Raw genomic sequence first — 19,365 nt, forward strand, 5'->3', positions numbered from 1 at the left:
GCACATTGTGCCAGTAACTGTGTGACCTCGGAAAGTCAGTTTTCTTTCAATGCTCAGTTTCCCCATCTGTAAAATGGGAATGATAAAACCTCAACTGAAGGGTTGTTGTAAGTATTAAATGAAATGACATTTGTAAAAGTATTCAGATGAGATAACATTGCTGTATTAACATAGATTTTTTTTAAGGCACAAAAAGAATTATATTAAAACAGTAACATACATTTGTATGTATGAGGGAGGGATATTTAAAATTAAAATATTATATAATCACAAGAAAGACCAGATATTCCTTGCTCTGCCATTTGGCATCCAAGAAAAGTAAAGCCTGTTTTATATCCCCAAAATAAAAAAGAGACTTGATAGAAGTAACAGTGCTTGGAACCCAAGTCAATTTATACTCTTGTTAGATAAGTCCAAATTCTAAAGGCTACAAAAATCCTCTTAAATCAAGGGGAAAATTCATTTTAGGATAAAGTTATTCAAGATGAAAGAAAGGCATGTCTTCAGTGAGAGAACTGCCTGCTGTCGGATGATTTCTTGCTAATATGTTTGAAGATTTTGAACTTCTCAATTTTCTTGGTTTTCCGGTAGCCAAATCTACCACCACCCCCTCACTTTTTCTGCTTGCCTTCATTGCAGTTGATGTTCAGATCAACAAAGGGAGGTATCTTGAAACCAAATGACAGAGCAACTGGAGGCAAATTTAAGTTATTAGCATTAAAGATCTGTTTCAGAGAATGAGAATCATAGGCTCATATGTATGGCTTATATGCTTCCTGGGCTGACTTATGAAGAAAGTAGTTCTTTTCAATCAGTTTCTCAAGCTGGGACTGAATGTCAGAAATTTTAGACCAGGAAAAGTCAAGTTCACTTAATGGAACCTTGGATTGTTTCAAGTAGCGAAGAAAACCCAATTATTCTGGGCGCAAAATGAGCAGGGCATACCCTCTCCCAATTCAGAATCAAAAAACACAAAGAAGAAGAAAAAGAGGAAAATGCCAAATGATGCTGGGCCTGATACAAAAAAAGCAAAAACTGCAAACAAAGGGGAATCTGAAGAAGAGAGTGCAGAGACTCCTAAAGAAACAGAAAATAATGTGGAGAAGCCAGATAATGATGAAGATGACAGTGAGGTGCCCAGCCTACCCCGGGACTGACAGGAGCTTTTGAGGATACTTCATTTGTTTCTCTATGTAATCCTGTCAGTGAAAACACTCTGAAGGCAATAAAAGAAATGGGTTTTACAAACATGACTGAAATTCAGCATAAAAGTATCAGACCACTTCTGGAAGGCAGGGACTTCTAGCAGCTGCAAAAACAGGCAGTGGTAAAAGCCTGGCTTTTCTCATCCCTGCAGTTGAACTCATTGTTAAGTTAAAGTTCATGCCCAGGGATGGAACGGGAGTCCTTATTCTCTCACCTGCTAGAGAACTAGCCATGCAAACTTTTGGTTTGGTGTTCTTAAGGAGCTAATGACTTGCCATGTGCATACTTACAGGTTGATAATGGGTGGCAGTAACAGATCTGTTGAAGCACAGACACTTGCTAATGGGATCAACATCATTGTGGCCACAGCAGGCCGTCTGCTGGACCATATGCAGAATACCCCAGGGTTTATGTATAAAAACCTGCAGTGTCTGCTTATTGATGAAGCTGATCATAGCTTGGATGTTGAGTTTGAAGGGGAATTAAAGCAAGTTATTAAACTTTTGCCAACACGTAAACAGACTATGCTCTTTTCTGCCACCCAAACTTGAAAAGTTGAAAGCCTGGCAAGGATTTCTCTGAAAAAGGAGCCATTGTATGTTGGTGTTGATGATGATAAAGCTAATGCAACAGTGGATGGTCTTGAACAGGGATATGTTGTTTGTCCTTCCAAAAAGAGATTCCTTCTGCTCTTTACATTCCTTAAGAAGAAACGAAAGAAGCAGCTTATGGTCTTTTCATCTTGTATGTCTGTGAAATGCCACTATGAGTTGCTGAAGTACATTGATTTGCCCGACTTGGCCATTCATGGAAAGCAAAAGCAAAATCAGTGTACAACCACATTCTTCCAGTTCTGCCACCCAGATTCAGGAACATTATTGTGTACGGATGTTGCAGCAATTAAATCATTTTGTTTAATTTTCAGAGATTAGAACTATCCCTCCTCTATAACAAAATAGTTTGTAATGAGCAAGAAGTCATTAATCTACTTAAAGATTTACTTATTCTAAACTAAGTATATTTGCTCACTGCCTTTTATTCAGTCCTTGCCGGAGAGGGGTAATAATGTTGACCTGTGATTCCATTTTTTTTTTTTTTTTTGAGACCTGCTTGATTTATTCCGATTTTTTAATACACAGTGACACAACTGTGATCCCAAAGTGTGCAGAGTTAAAGCCTTCAACTGCAGCTGAGGAGAGGGCAGGAATGGTACACCTGCGAACAGTGGTGAGTCAGGAATGATGGGCAGGGGGCCATGACCAGGGCAGCCTCCTCCCCAGGGCCAGGGACAGGGGAGTGGCCTGAGGAGCAGGTCCCAAGGGTAGCCCAGGGCCGAGGAAGGGGTCAGAGACCTCCCCTTGGCCTAGGTCTGGAGCTCAAAAGTGCCACATGGCTGAGGGGGCAGCAGCCCGGGAAGGACCAGAAGCAGGGCCTGGAGAGCACCATTTCCTGGGGGGCTGGGGGCAGGAAGGTACCCTATAGGAGAAGCCAGGAGGGGCTGCCTGCCCCTGGGGTGGGGGCCGGGCTGGAGCAGGCTGAAGCAAGAAAGACCTGAGGCAGGCACAGGGCCTGAGAGCCTGGGGTGAGGGTGTGGGGGGGCTCCCAGGGCAGCCTGGCCCAGGGAGCAGTCCTGACTCAGCAGAGGATGCCCAGGGAGGGGCTGCAGAACCCTCAGGACCTCCCCTCGTCTCTCCCTGGAAAGTAGCTGGGGAACCTGTAGTGCAAATCTGTGGACCACTCAGTTATGGAGGGAGGCTGTGCCTGAAGGGGGACATTGGGGTGTGCCCTGTCTGTCACCTCGGCCTCCACCGTCTTCAGTACAGCCGCTTCGCATAAGAGTGCAGGCCATGGATGCCATCCTCGATCTGGGCCGACAGGGTCTGCTTCTCAAACTCGAGCTCTCCTGAGTACATCATGGACCAAAGGACAGACAGGCTGTGGCCCCGATATCCTAGCAGCTGTGCTGGATGCCCGCTATGAGGTAGGGCATGAACTTCTGATTGGAATCTTTGTCTTGGATGGAACATGAGACACCCTGCACGATCTTCACCTTATCCCCCTCGCTGACGTATGGTTTCTGGCTGCTGCTGCTTTTCTCCATGGCATCCGGTGAGCCTATGCCCCAGTACTTCTTAAGCCACACCCCGTCTGAGAAGTACTCGCAGGGGGCCTCCGTGGTGGCAGCCAGCAGGAAGCCCATCATCACTGTGGAGGCTCCAAGTTCCAGGGCCTTGACCACATGCTCCACGGTCTGGATACCGCCATCCGGCTATGATGGGCACACCAAAGTGCCGGGCATACTCGACCACCTTGTATACAGCAGTGCCCTGGGGCTGACCACAGGCCATCACTTCCTGGGTGATGTAGATGGAGCCGCAGCCCATCCCCACGTGAAGCCTATCCACACCAGCATCAATCAGTTTCTTGCCCTGGGCTGCTGTCACCACATTCCCCCCAATCACCTGGAGATTGGGGTACTTCTGTTTGATGTAATGCACTATGGCGATCTGATACACCAAGTTCCCTTGGGATGAGTCCAAGATTATGACGTCAATGCCCACCTGGGTGAGCAGGTCCAGGTGGTATTTGCCATCCTCATGGGTGCCCACAGCTGCCCCCCACAGCAGCTGCTGGTGGGAATCCTTGGAGGTCAAAGGGTAGTCTCAGTTCTTCTTCAGGTCGGAGCGGGCGATGATGGCCACCAGTTCATTGCGATCACTGGAGATAAGCAGCTTCCCTTTCTTGCTAAGCTGCAGGATCTCATTTGCCTCTTTCAACCTCAGGCCTGCTGGAGCCACCACCAGCTCGATCCTTGGTGTCATCACCTCACTGAGGAGGGTGCTGTGGACCTTCTCAGCAAGAAAGTTGATGTCTCAGGAGGTGATGATGCCCACCAACTTGCTGCCCGTGATGCCCGTCTCAGTGATCGGGATGCCAGAGAAGCCATGCCACATCTTGGCCTCCAGCACATCACCCATGATGTGCGAGGGGCTCAGCACCACGGGGTCGGTGATGAAGTCCCCCTGTTCAAACTTCTTGACTTTCCACACTGCTTGGCCTGGAACTCTGGGGTGCAGCTGTGGTGAATGAGACCAAGACCTCCCATTAGAGCCATCGCAATGGCCATGTCGGCCTCTGACACAGTGTCCATGGGGGAGGAGATCTGAGGCATCTTCAGCGTGATCTTCCAGGTCAGGACTGAGGTCAGGTCTACCTCATCAGCTGTGAAGTCTATGAATCCTGGGAGAATCAGGACATCGTTGTAGGCGAGGCCCTCAGCGCTGGTGAAGAGCTGCTGCAGGGTGAGCCCGTCCTCAGGCACGTAGCAGGTGCCTTAGCTGATCAGATAGTCCACCACGCTGCCGCGAGACCCCGCGAGCCCACGTAGACACCCGCGCAGCCGCTGCTGCTAATGCTGCCATTTTAAAAATGCAATATAAAATATATTCTAATTCGGGACATGCTATGGATCACAATGCCTCATCCTGCTCACTTGGGGTTATTTATTGCCGGCACACTTTCTGGTAAGAGGCATAAACTGATGTAATATCAAAGGAACACCATAAGCCATCTGAACTGTTGAGATAATAATGAACTGGGCAGCTGGCCATCCAAGTTTACTGCATTCTTTTGGGCATGATGGTATCTGATTTCTGCTTCCTTATCTCTCTCCAATTTTGATACCCTCAGGTATGTGCTGCAACATATATATTGTCCAAGGTCCTGTAGAAGTGTGTGTAAAAATTGCAGATTAAAAAGACTGGAAGATATTTTTAAGGATTAAGTAACCCTATGTAGTAATGTTGTTCACTCCCAAAAGTTTTGTCTCTGTTGGTCGGTTCGTGGATTACTTCCGTCAAAAGAGGATTTTGGATTGGTTATTTTCAACATAACCACTGAGAATGAGAGCTTCAGCCTGTGTATGCATTAGGTCCTACAAAAGGAGGACAGATATTGGACAAGGACCCCCTCATCCTGCTAGAGTGGTCTGGGAGCCTTGCACCAAAGTTTCTCTTACTTGTTTTGATTTGTTCTCCCTCTTACATGGGGAGGTGAGGGTGAACCAGTTATGACTGAACTACTTATCTTTATTCACAGTGCTTATCAGAGGAGTATAAAATACTTCTTTTGTCTTTTGATAAAATTAGAAAATTAGGTGTTGTTAACACATAAGCGATAATTAATGAGCCTTCTTTGGGTTTAAGAAAGCACCAGAAATTAACAAACAATTAGGAATAAAACTAGGGTTTACTTTCCATGATTATCTTTTGCTTTTATTATAGCTTGAAAACGTTTATAAGTAAGTAGTTTTAAAGTTTTTTAAAAAAATATTTTTTAAGACCTGGGGTCTCACTATGTTGCCCAAGCTGGTCTTGAACTCCTGGCCTCAAGCAATCCTCCTGCCTCAGCCTCCTGAGTTTTCAAGTTTTTTTGTTTGTTTTTTAAATGAAATGCCTGGGATGGAGAAACTTGTTTTCTGCCATCAACAAAGCTTACCTCTTATCCACCTCTCTGACTTTGCTCATGTAATTCCTTTTGCCCAGAAGGCCCTTCTTCCTCCTTCTCTCCATTGTCTTCCCACATTTCTACCCACAAAATTCTCCAGGTCTTACAGGGCTGGGCTCAAAATGCTGAGTGCTTTCCTGAAGCCTGGTGCTACTCTGACCAGCTGACAGGCCTGATTGTCTTTTTTGACACCACTTGAAGTCTTATGTTTTATTTATCTTTGTATTCCCAGCACCTAATAAAGAACCTGTAGATAATAGAAGCTTTAGAAGTGTTTGTTGAATAGAGCAATAAAAGTAAGAGCATTACGGAAGAGAGGAAGCCTGGAAGAGGGTGTCTAACTATATGATGGGGAAAGGTGAGTAGGAGGGAGATTACAGAAAAGATACACCTTGAGTGACATTTTTTTCTGTGTGTGTGTGTGGAATGAAGAGCTATTGGTCAGGTGGAAAAGGTAGGGAAGAATGGCCTTGGTAAATGGAGAACCAAGGAATCTGTGAATGTGAAATTTAGAGTACTTAGAAATATTTAGCATGGCTGAAACTGAGATGCAAAGTGAAGATGGATGAAAAGAAGATGAATCTAAAATGAAAGGCAGGTTGTATATTTGAACTTTGTGCCAATTAAAAAATTGTTTAGGTAGTAGTTAGAATTGCCTCTGTGGTGCTCAGTTCAATAGTATAAATAAAAGTCAGGTGTGGGATTAGATTTCATGAGCTCATTTGATTAGAAGAGCTTGAATATTTTATTCACTATGTAACAATTACCTCAGAGTAAATGGGCTGGACATGGTGGCTCACACCTGCAATCCCAGCACTTTTGGGAGGTCAAGGCAGGAGGATCACTTGAGGCCAGGAGTCTGAGACCAAACTAGGCAACATAATGATATTCCTGTCTCTATAAAGAAAAAAAAAAGTAAATGGGTGAGTATAACAGTTTGTGTTTGAAACAAATGTTTGCTGAAATCACAAACTGAAACCATAGAAATTTTAAGGTAATTTTTCCTGATGTAAAGGCAATTTAGGAGTCTCAATTTAACCCTAAATGGTTAAATAGTGAATGTCCCATTTTGGGGGACAACTTTATAGCTAATACTATGCCTCAGTGAGGCTTTCCTGTTGTATCAGTTACTAACCATTTAAAAATGTGATACTTATCAGCAGTTTATAAGTAGATAAGCTTTTTTTTTTTTTTTTTTTAAATAATGACTACTTTTGTAAACATAAAGGAAATAATGCATGTAGAATGCTTAGTACCAAGTACCATGCCTGGCACAATAGGTATTCAATAATATAATATGTTTTTTTCCTCAAACTCCCAGACAGCTGAGGAAGCTTCCACTTTATCATTATGAACTTTCAGAAGAAATAACATCCTGCCTCCAAGTGTACCCTTGCTAAAATATCCGCTAATTCTTTTGTGGAAGTTTGGAATTTCCTTGGTGATTTTAAACAAGATTTCCGCTCTTAAGTGTGTTCATTGTATGAGTCCTGTATCACCAAGACTGATCTGAGTACAGAATCTTCAAACCTCAGTGGGACTAAATATTTCAGGATTACTTGTATTTGAAATAGTTCTGGCCAGGCACGGTAGCCCATGCCTGTAATCCCAGCACTTTGGGAGGCCGAGGTGGGTGGATCAACTGAGGTCAGGAGTTTGATACCAGCCTGACCAACATGGTGAAACCCCATCTCTACTAAAATTACAAAAAATTAGCCAGGCATGGTGGCAGACACCTGTAATCCCAGCTCCTCGGGAGGCTGAGGCAGGAGAATCACTTGAACCCAGGAGGCGGAGGTTGCAGTGAGCTGAGAAAAAAGAATTAGTTCTGATCTCTTTCATCTCAAGGGTTCAGTGAATCATGTTGAGGCCTTTCTGAGGTATGAGACAGATGGTTTTGTTTTGGATTTGTGGGTGGGCAGCAGATTTGCCTGAGCTACTAATACTGAGTAGGAATTGAGATGCCAGGTTGGAAAATGAAAACTTAAACCAAGTTATTGCTGGGCATAACTCAGGAGTATTGCATGCCTTTGGTTTGTTTTGATTAAATTCCAAGATGATACAATCATCAGGCTATTAAAAATAATTAACTGACTATTAAAAATAATTAATTGCCTTGTTTTCTACTTAGCGGTATAATGGTTCCAGATTTGCAAGTTAGAATGCATTTTGCAATGGGGCAATGAAACAGGGGCAATTGTTACTGTGATTTAATGTTTAGGGGGCAGGGCAGTTTCCCTGGCCACATCACCATGAGGCTTTTCAGGGAGCATTTCTTTGGATATGTGTAATTTTCCAAGCCCCAATAACTAGAAAAATAGACTTATTAACCTACTTGGCCAAAATAAAGTAAAACCATAACAAATATAAAAGTAGAGATTTTGTAGATCACATTTCTTCACCACAACCCAGTTAAATTAGAAACCAATACTAAACCTATGACCAGAAAATAACTACTTGGAAACTAAGAAACACTCTCCCAGATAAACCTTTGATCAAAGAGAAAATAAAAGAGAAGCAAAAGGTTCTTTGGAAAGGAATAAAAAAGTATACTTTATACCCAAATCCTTAAGGCATAGCATACACTCAAAACTTTACTTAGAAAAAAATTTATAACAGTAAGTATCTTTATTATTCATGAAGAAGAGGACAGCAGAACACCTACCTGCCTCCAACCCCTCAAACCAAACAAACAACATACACACAAGGTGGGAAGAGGGGCCGATAAAGTTACAAGTGAGAGTTAATGGAATAAGGAAAAAATGTAGGAAGGCTAAATGAGACAAAATACTGGAAAAAGAGCAAGAGTATAACAAGATTAGGAACAAAGAAACAAATGCATTACAGATGCATGAAAGATGGAAAGAATTATACACGGACACTCCTGGCTAACATGGTGAAACCCCGTCTCTACTAAAAAAACACAAAAACAAAAGTAGCCGGGCGTGGTGGCGGGTGCCTGTAGTCCCAGCTACTCGGGAGGCTGAGGTGGGAGAATGGTGTGAACCTAGGAGGTGGAGCTTGCGGTGAGCCAAGATCGCGCCGCTGCACTCCAGCCTGGGCGACAGAGTGAGGCTCCATCTCAAAAAACAAAACAAAACAAAACAAAACATATATATATATACACTTGCACACTAGGAGCAAAACTCTATGGAAACTAATATGAAAATAGGGAAGAAGCGGATAACTCATAAGCAAAATACAAATGACCAAAATTGATTCAAGTAGAAGACTCAAAAACATCAATTACCGTAGAAGTCCCAGCCTCTTGGTGTCCCATTTGATATTTGCTCTGAGTTTCTTATTTTTAAGGAAGTATTATGCTAACAAGACATTAAAATAAGATGGGATGGTGGCCCTCCACTTTGTATACTGGGTTTTGCTGTGGTCTCTTCTAGTGGTGTGTAAGGTGCTTGTGTTGTGAAGAGTAATTTTACTCGTGTTTAAATTTGAAAGGTGTGATGCGTATAACCCTGCTTTCCCCCCATTTCTCTTTCAATGCAAGTTAACTTACACCTCCCTTTAAAGAACAGCATGCCAAGAACTGGCTGATAAAATGAAATACGTTCCTACCCTGCTGGCTAAGGACAGCCAACTCCTTCCAGTCTAGATGGTGCTGGGAGAAGTATCTGATGCTGCCACCTCTGTGAGCTACTTGGTGTGCCAGTCAGTTGTGCCATGGTCCCCACAGGGACCTGCAGAAAGCTGGAAGCGGCCAGGCTGACTTGGTGGGTCAGTTGGAAGTATGTGAGGTCTGAATGCTCTTGGTATGGTTTTGCCATTTTTGTATGGTGTAAATCTATAACTGTTGTTTTAACATTTATTTTGGAATAAACCCTTTTGTCAGGAAATGAGCTAAAAAAGTGAAAGTTTAATAAAATTAAGTAGCAAATTTCTGTTTCTCAAGGATGTTGATGAATGTGTAATTCACAAATCTTCTGAAGCTGCCTCAGTATCTACTTCAAAAGTTTGTCATTGTTTTTAAGAATACTTTGCTCAAAGACAAAGATTTAACACATGCTGGCTGCAGGAGGTGCCATTTTATTTCATTCTGTGAAGCATGACTTTTCATTTAAATCAAATGACTTTTCTAAATAGATTTTCGCCATTTTCGATTTTAAGTTTTCTTATGCATATATAAAAAGTGAAGTATTAGCTGTTAAAGTGGTTTGCTCCATTAGCAGAAAAGGCATTTTTGGTTTTTTTTTCTATAGTGCTGAGGTCTTACTATGTTGCCCAGGTTGGCATTGAACTCCTGGACTCAACCAGTTCCCCCACTTTGGTCTACCAAAGAGCTGGGATTACAGGTGTGAGCCACCATACCTGGCCTGGAAATTTTTTTTTTTTCTGTCACCCAGGCTGGAGTGCAGTGGCGCCATCTTGGCTCACTGCAACCTCCGCCTCCCGGGTTTAAGCAATTCTTTGCCTCAGCCTCCGAAGTAGCTGGAATTATAAGTGCCCCCCACCACAACTGGCTAATTTTTGTATTTTCAGTAGAGACGGGGTTTCACCATCTTGGCCAGGCTGGTCTTGAATTCCTGACCTGATGATCCACCCGCCTCGGCCTCCCAAAGTGTTTTTTTTTTTTTTTTTTTTTTAAACAAGATATGTGTGGGGGAGATTTATGGTAAATCAATCGATGAGACATATGACTCATACTCAGGGATATTACTGGAACTGGCTCTTTGGATTTTGCCATCACTAGAGGTAATGCTTGATCTTTTCACTGACCATAGATATGTTTCAAAATCAGTGACATAAGCTGCTCTCTGTGATAGAGTTCACTGAGGCCAACTGCAGCAACAAATGTATTGAAGTATTCAGTCCAGCAAAGATGCATGTTCCTCTGGCTTTGACTTTTGCTGTAAGGGCAGAAGTAAAGAAACATTTATTTTGGCTAACATAAAGCCATTATAAATGAAGCAGGAGGGCTGTGGAGGATAAAGAGCAGTAGCCCAACCATATTAGTGGGGAAATTAAGAAATGGTGTGCGCTTCATGTCAGCAGAGGTGCCATGAGCAGGATTCACACGTGCATCCATTGTGGTCATTTCTGGACTGTCTGGTGGGAACCCTTGAAGAGGGGACTCCTCTCCAAGTGCATGAAATTGTTGAGCCCTGAGTGCCAAAGTGGGACAAAAATGGAGCGTAAGCAACACTGACAGGCTTCAGGTTCAAGCTGAGGACAAAGAAACAATTGGAACACACTGTAAAGGCAGGCCTTCCAACCTAGATTTCCCCTCAGTGAAGAAATCCCTTTCATTGTGTCCTGAAAAAAAGTACAGTCAGTAGGGTATCCCCGTGGAAGCTTAATGTCAATCTATGGATTGGCTTCATCACAAACTTCCTCGGAAGCTTTAGATATCAACATCTCCCAGAGATTTTGATTCAGTGGGTCTGAAGTGGGGCCTGGGATTCTGTATTATAAAAATTTCAGGCAAACACAGTGGCTCATGCCCGTAATCCTAGTACTTTGGGAGGCCAAGGCAGGAGGATCACTTGAGGCCAGAAGTTTGAGACCAGCCTGGGCAACATAGGGAGACCCCTGTCTCTTCAAATAATAATTAAAAAAAAATTAGCTAGGCATAGTGGTACCTGGTGGCACTTGGGGTCCAAGCTACTAGGGAGGCTGAGGCAGGAGGAGCGCTTGAGCCTGGGAATTTGAGGCTACAGTGAGCTGAGATGATACCACTGCATTCGAGTCTGGGTGACAGAATGAGACCCGGTCTCAAAGAAAAAGGAGCAAGATGAGCAGAGAATGGGAATAATGAAATGACCCAGATTTGGGGATTGGAGTGCCGATGGAAGATTAAGGAATTGAAGGATCGTAGGATGCTACGTTCCAATCTCCAAATAGGAAGAGAAAAACATATTTATTATTGATTAAGTGGAAGTGGATCATCATAAAGGTCTTCATTCTTGTGGTCTTCATGTTGAGTAGGTTGAGGAGTGACGGACTGGTCTTGCTGTCTCACGGGTGGCAGAGGTGGAAGAAAATCCACACATAAATGGACCCGTGCAGCTCAAACCTGTGTTGTTCAGGGTCAACTGTAATTCAATATAAACTTTAATCAATAGAAAAATATTTTAGGTTGGGTGTGGTGGCTCATGTCTGTAATCCCAGTGCTTTGGGAGGTTGCGGTGGGACTATTTCTTGAGACCAACCTCGGTAATACAGTGGGACCCCATCTCTACAAAAAATTTAAAAAATTAGCTGGGCATGGTGGCATGTGCCTGTAGTCCTAAGGCTGGAGAATTGTTCAAGGCTGCAGTAAGATGTGATTCCAACACTGCACTTCAGACTGGGCAACAGAATGAGACCCCATCTCTTAAAAAAAAGTTTAAGAAAAGTTTTATTTTTGAAGATCATTTTTGAACTATTTTATTAGTCCACCAATACAATAAAACCAATTATTTTGTCAATTAGTGTATATTTTAAAAGTTCCATCATTTCCATTATTTATTAGCATCTTCTTTCATTGTTAAAGTGTCCTGGTTTGAATGAGAAATTTATAGTCATTCTGTCTTTAAAAGTCAGATAATTACAATGTTATTCAACCTATCCCAGATTATAGAAAAAAATAAATATTTCCCCAATTCATTTTATGCAACCAGCATATCTTGAATACCAGTATAGGATAATACAATATGATCAAGAAAGTATTATTCTAGGAATATGAATTTGGTTTCATATCAGAAAATCCAGCCACTTAGTCCATTATATAAAAACTATAAAAGATGAGTGACATATGATTATATCAAGTCTCTGAAAGCCATCTGATGAAGTTCTATTCCTAATAAAGTACTATTCCTAATAAAACTCTTAAGGAGGAATAGAAGGAAATTACTTAAACGTAATAAAGACTGTTTGTGAAAAAACTAGCAAACTTCATTATAAATGATGAACTAGGCCGGGCGCGGTGGCTCAAGCTTGTAATCCCAGCACTTTGGGAGGCCGAGACGGGCGGATCACGAGGTTGGGAGATCGAGACCATCCTGGCTAACACGGTGAAACCCCGTCTCTACTAAAAAATACAAAAAACTAGCCGGGCGAGGTGGCGGGCTCCTGTAGTCCCAGCTACTCCGGAGGCTGAGGCAGGAGAATGGCGTAAACCCGGGAGGCGGAGCTTGCAGTGAGCTGAGATCCGGCCACAGCACTCCAGCCTGGGCGACAGAGCCAGACTCCGTCTCAAAAATAAATAAATAAATAAATAAATAAATAAATAAATAAATAAATAAATGATGAACTATTAAAACAATTACATAAGAATCTAGATAGGAAAGCCTGTGATCAGTTTTTTTATTTATCATTACCTTTTGTGTTCTAACAAATGTAACAAGACAAGAAGTTGTGTTTTTGATGTATTTACTGGAAAATAAAAAATAAAAGCATCTTTTTTTTTGTTGTTGCTGACATGATTGTGCACACACCACCAAACATAAGACTAAATTTAAAAAGCCACTCTAGTAGAATTAGTAAAATATTTGGGAAAATGGCTGGATGCAAGATAAATATATGACCTGAAATCTTCTATTTTACCAGTAAGCACTAAGAAATGGGGATATGTGTTCCCTTAAATGATATGATAAAACTCTAAAAATAAACATAATATATAAAGTTCTTGCAATTCAGAATAGAATAGCAACTTAGTGTTCAAAAATTACATAAAATGACTGTATGGCTTTATATTGTCAAATGCCCTATTCAAGAAAAGTATGAAAAATAAGAATGCTATAAAGTCACTGTAATTAAGATAGTATTGGCCTAGCAATACACAAATGTTAGAACAGAATAGATTCAAATATAGATACTTCAGAATAGATAAATCAGAATACAGAAAATATTTGAAACATATTATAGTCCAATTCAGTGGAAAAATCATGAGTTAACAAATTATTCTGGCATAGGTAGTTCTCTATCTGGTTAAAATACAACAGGACTCATCATAAACGATATAAAGTTAATTCCCTGATGGATGAAAGACAAATTTAACAAATTACCATTTCACAGAAAAATCCAGAAAAACACACATGTACAAGCTAAAGCTTAGGAAACCTTTTTAAGGATGGAAACCCCAGAAACTATATAAGAAAAGGAATAAATATCAGATATATGCAGTCAGAACCCATTGTGTGGCAGCAGTAATGTTTAATCAATAGACATCAGCTCTGTCTGGAAAAAGTATTTGTAAAATATACTGCAGGAAAAGTACTATTAATGATAATTTACAAAGAGCTCTTATAAATTGACAGGAAAAAATATAAGCTATACTAAAGCAAAATGGATAAAGGGAATAAATAGATGATTCACAGAATTAATATGATAGGGTGTGTGTGTGTGTGTGTGTTTGTGTACACCATACGTAGTCTGATGAAGGAGCACAGAGAAAAATGCAAATGGTTAGAAGACCCTCTAGGAAAAGAGGTGAGTGAGGAGCTGATGTGAATAGAAAGTAAAAAAAAATATATATATATATATATATATATGATGACACTCTTCTTGCAGGACTATTGAAGGAGATGGGCATGTAAACAATGAGAGTGCTTTATAAGTGCCACAGAAGAGGAATACCGGAAGCTGTGTTGGAGGAGGGAGGAAAAGACTGTGCATTGGAGTGGAGATGACCCTGGGCAAGAAGGTGTTTTCTTCACTTTTGGCCTTAGGAGATAATTCCTTGCATCTAGGGACATGGTGACTTTCATGAGATTAGCATAGTTTTGTTGATCAAGCGCAATAAGAATTTAAAAGTTATTTTTGAGACCCTTGGAAAAAGGCGCTTTGCAAAGACACGTCACGTGACTGATGATTGCTTATTTAAACCCATGGTCATGTGTTTAATCTGAATGTGACTCCTCTCCAGGAGAATGAGAAAGATCTATTTTAGGACTGCTGATGTATAAGAAGGACCTCTCTGAGGTTCCATTTTGTTGGAGATGTAAACATGGTGGCACACAGAGTCTGTGGTTGTTACTGCACTAGCTAAGGCCACGAGATGTTTCTCAAGGGCTGTCCTGTGACATGCGCTTTGGGGAGATGTATTAAAACAACAGCCAACCCCCTTGAGACATATTCTCAAGGTATGGGTGTGGAGGGTATGGAGGGCTGCAGGTGCCCAGTAGTAACTGTAGAAGGGAAATAGACTTTGCCAGCATAGGGAATATTGTTTCTCCTGTAGGATCCAGGACAGGGTCCCTCCTCCTTGAAGTACCTGCATTTATTGCCCCACGCAGTGGTTCTCTGCTCCTCTCCATACTCCATGCATCCCTGGCTTCCATGTCTTCACTTTTGTTTCTTTGATCTGTTGCAGATGGTAGTGTTTGTTAACTCCGTCTGGTTTCCTGGTTTCACTGGGGACTTGGTGATTCACTATTTTGTGGGAAGAGGGAGGAGATGGGGAAAGGAGAAGGTGGGGAAAAGAAGGACGTGACATTTCTGTCATAGAGAAAACAAGTTTTTAAGGTGCCTTTCAAAATAAAGTCCTGCTGGAAAGTTAACATCTATAATATTCCTATCTGTGAGTAATTTGGTGTCTGTAGGGTGGAGTCTGAATTCCAAGAATTGAGTTCCCCATCTGTTAAGCCAAGAAGTAATTTGAATCTTAATTCAGGGCAGTCCTCTGTGTCAATGTTGGATGCAGATGCACATACCAAGTGCTTCATTTCCTGTAAACTAGTTAATACATTGGCTGTAGTGATGACTATGGGAACATTGGGGATTTTTTTCCCCCAAAAATTGATTGTCTTATGCAGGAATTTGGAGGTGACAGTAATAGCAGGATTACCATAAACCTTGCAAACATAAGGATTATCAAGACAATTTCATATGACTCTCTAGTGGAGAATTTTAATTCAGGGCTAGTGCAGAGTCATTTTTTTTCTAGAGAGAGTGAGGTGCTGAACTCCGCGATCTCATTGGTCCTTAACTGTAACTTGCTAGTGGTGTCATGTAGGATATGAGAGTCCTGGACAACACAGTCCTGTGGAGTCTTGCTCTCTCATTCAGCTCTCTGTCCACAGTCATTATGGGCTCTCATGTGGAATAATGGCAATGGCAGTTGGAGATGATTCTGTTTTTTCTTGTTGGGTCCTAGTTGGTTTTGACTTGCTCTGTAAGGCATTGTGATGCTTCTTGTTAAGTACGAAATAGAACCAAGATGACATGTCTCAAGTTTTGTGAAACTTATGTTATACTACGTGACTAGATGTATGTCCTGTATGTGTGTATGTAACTGGATGATGTCCTCCGGTCACAGTTTTACTTTTTTTTTTTTTTTTTTTTGAGACAGAGTCTTGCTCTGTCACCAGGTTGGAGTGCAGTGGCACGATCTCAGCTCACTGCAAACTCTGCCTCCTGGGTTCAAGTGATTCTCCTGCCTCAGCCTCCGGAGTAGCTGGGATTACAGGCATGCACCACCATGCCCAGTTAATTTTTGTATTTTTAGTAGACACAGGGTTTCACCATGTTGGTCAGGCTGGTCTCAATCTCCTGACCTTGTGATCCACCCGCCTTGGCCTCCCAAAGTGCTAGGATTACACACATGAGCTACTGTGCCCAACCCACAGTTTCACTTTCTATGTAGTTTGATATCCGTTCTTTGACTGCCGTGCTACCTGAATACATCTCTGGCATAGATTCTATCATACTATTTTGTAATAGTCTTATTTTGTATTGTCTCTCTTAGTTCTAGATGCAAAACACTCAATAATGCTGGAAGAATAAGATCCATGCCGTTAGATGCAATAGAAAAATGCAAATGAAATTGTATTTATTTGGAAATGAGAAATGACCAAACTGTCAGAACACCATGACCTTTGTCTTATAGCTGTTCCTGTGGGGAGAGATTTGCATCTATTGCAGAAGCTGATTTCCCAATACTTGGATTCTTAAATCTGATTTATTGAGACCAAACAAACCATTTAAAAAAATTATGTTTTAACCACAGGATGTAATGAAGATGTAAAGTCTAAGGTATGTGTTTCTAACGTAGGTACTAAGGTAGAATAGAAGGATAATATCAAGAACAACTCCAGACTTTTCTTTATTAATTTAAGAGAATAATTTTCCAAAGAAGAAATTCTACTTGTTGATTCTTATGTAGGGGTATAATGCACTTTATATTATATACCTATTATATATTATATATTATGTAGTATGCTATATATTATTTCAGTATCTTACACATATATAGGATCTGTAAATTATATTTATTTTTTGGCCTCACATGCAGGGAAAACTTTTAAGTATGTTTTAGATTTATTTTGATTTGTTGCTCAGGCTGGAGTGCAGTGGTGCGTGATTGCAGCTCACTGCATCCTCTGCCTCCTGGTTCAAACAATTCTCCTGCCTCAGCTTCCTAAGTAGCTGGGATTACAGGCATGTCCCACCATACCCGGCTAATTTTTGTATTTTTAGTAGAGATGGGGTTTCACCATGTTGGCCAGGCTGGTCTTGAACGCCTGAACTCAAATGATTCACCTGCCTTGGCCTCCCAAAGTGCTAGGATTATAGGCGTGAGCCATTGGCCAGGCTAGTCTTGAACTCCTGACCTCACATGATTCACTTGCCTTGGCCTCCCAAAGTGCTAGGATTACAGGCATGAGTCACCTTGCCTGGCCACTGATTAATACAATTTGGATGGCTTACTATTAATGTTAAAATTTTGTATGCTTTTTTCAAAAAAGGTCTGGAATTCAGATTAGGAAATAATTCCCTGTTATGATGAAGGTCAACATGATTGCAGTCTCTGGCGAACAATTTGTAATATGTCATTGCTCAGAAAGTTAAAAAATATTTTTGTAGATTGTAGTGTCTGAATTTTACATCTTGGTTTGAAATATGAAGTGTTACATTTATTTATTTTTTAAAAAATATATGTATTTATTTATTTATTTGAGACAGGGTCTCACTCTCTTGCGCAGGCTGGAGTGCAGTGGTGTGATCACAGCTCACAGCAGCCTCAACCTCCTGGGCTCAAGTGATCCTCCTGCCTCAGCCTCCTGGGTAGCTGGGACTACAGGTATGTGCCGCCATATCTGGTTAATTTATTTCTTATTGTTTGTAGAGATAGGCTCTCACTATCACAGGTGCTAAGGCTAATCTTGAACGCCTGGGCTTAGGCCGTGCGATTTTCCCAAAGTGCTGATTACAGGTGTGAGCCACTGTGCCTGGCCTACCTATTTTTGTAGTATAAAATAAGCAATTTTTTCTTAGACTTACTTGAGGACTCCTTTTTAACCTACCCTTTAAATACTGATGTTCTTTTGGGTTCTCTTTTTTAACGCTTTCTTTTCCTTCCCCTTTCCCTTTCTTAGATAAATAACACTGACTGAGTTCCTAATGTGTATCAGGCCAGGACCATGGTGTACAGCTGAGCAGGTTGTGCAGTACACAATTCCAGGAGCTGCCAGTAACTGCCTCTACCCCAACCACCACCCTGGCCCATCGAGATTTGATTTGTGCAGGCATCTCCGTGTATCAGGCACTATGGTAGCTACTTAAAAAACCACTTTTACCCTCACAACAGCCTGTGAGATGAATGTCATCATTCCTGTTTTATAGATGAGAAAACTGAGTTTCGAGTGTATTAAATAACTTCATTAAGGTTACATAATAATGAATGGGTAGCGGAGTTTTCCAAGGACCAAAGCCTCTGCTTCCCTCTATAGCATGTGGGTTGTCTTAGCTTTTGGTAATCTCGTCTATGGCCACTACCTAAATGATGGCAATGCCCAAATGACTCTCCACCCTAGAGCTCTCTCTGTTGGTAGCCTACTGTCAGTTCTGCCAGTATTCCCCGGAGGCATCTCTGATTCTACAGGTCTTAATTTGAATTATCATGGTTTCCTTACTATCACTTCTCTTTTATTCCCCCTCTTAGTGGTGCCAGCAGTTGGGGCTATTCTTTTTCTCTTATCCCCCTGCATCTGATATAGTTTGGATGTGTGTCCCTGCCCAAATCTCATATTGAAATGTAATCCTCATTGTTGGAGGTGGGGCCTGGTAGGAGGTGATTACATCGTGGGGGCAAATTTCTCATGAATGGTTTAGCACCATCCCTCTTGGTACTGTCCTGGGGATAGTGAGTGAGTTCCTGTGAGATCTGGTCATTTAAAGGTGTGTAGCACCGCCCCCCCAACTCACCCCGCAACTCGCTCTCTTGCACCTACTTTGACCATGTGACAGGCCTCTCCAGAGGGCCAAGCAGATGCCAGCATCATGCTTCCTACAAAGCCTGCAGTACTGTGAGCCAATTAAATCTTTTTTCTTTATAAGTTACCCAGTTTCAGGCATTTCTTTATAGCGATGTGAGAATGGACTAATATAACATCTTATCAGAAACCAAGTTCCATCACTTCCATTTCTGAAATCTCTCTCCATTGGTTCTCTTCCTTTGCAAGGCAGTTGTCACTGCATTAGCTCAGACCCTCATTCATTTATTCTGGATGTATCAGCTCTATCCGAATTATGAAAAGCTTCACCTGGAGTCTTATGTCTAAGCCTTTGTTTTAGCTGTTTGCTCAGTCTGGTTTACCCTTCTCTACCATCCCTATTGGGCTACTTGAAGACTCAGATTTAAATCACTGATATGGTTTGGATCTGTGTCCCCAGCCAAATCTCATGTCGAATTATGATCCCTGATGTTGGAGGTGGGGC

General features: G+C 41.7%; 2 pseudogenes; one reads left to right on the plus strand and one right to left on the minus strand.

The window, feature by feature from the left end:
• The window catches only part of LOC112622525, a 56,265-nt pseudogene extending 54,127 nt beyond the window's left edge, over positions 1-2,138 (plus strand).
• Positions 2,139-3,020: 882 nt separating this feature from the next.
• Positions 3,021-4,561, minus strand: LOC112622725 (annotated as a pseudogene).
• Positions 4,562-19,365: the final 14,804 nt, after the last annotated feature.

This window comes from Theropithecus gelada, chromosome 4 (assembly GCF_003255815.1).
Source record: "Theropithecus gelada isolate Dixy chromosome 4, Tgel_1.0, whole genome shotgun sequence".
In the NCBI taxonomy this organism is placed as follows: domain Eukaryota; kingdom Metazoa; phylum Chordata; class Mammalia; order Primates; family Cercopithecidae; genus Theropithecus; species Theropithecus gelada.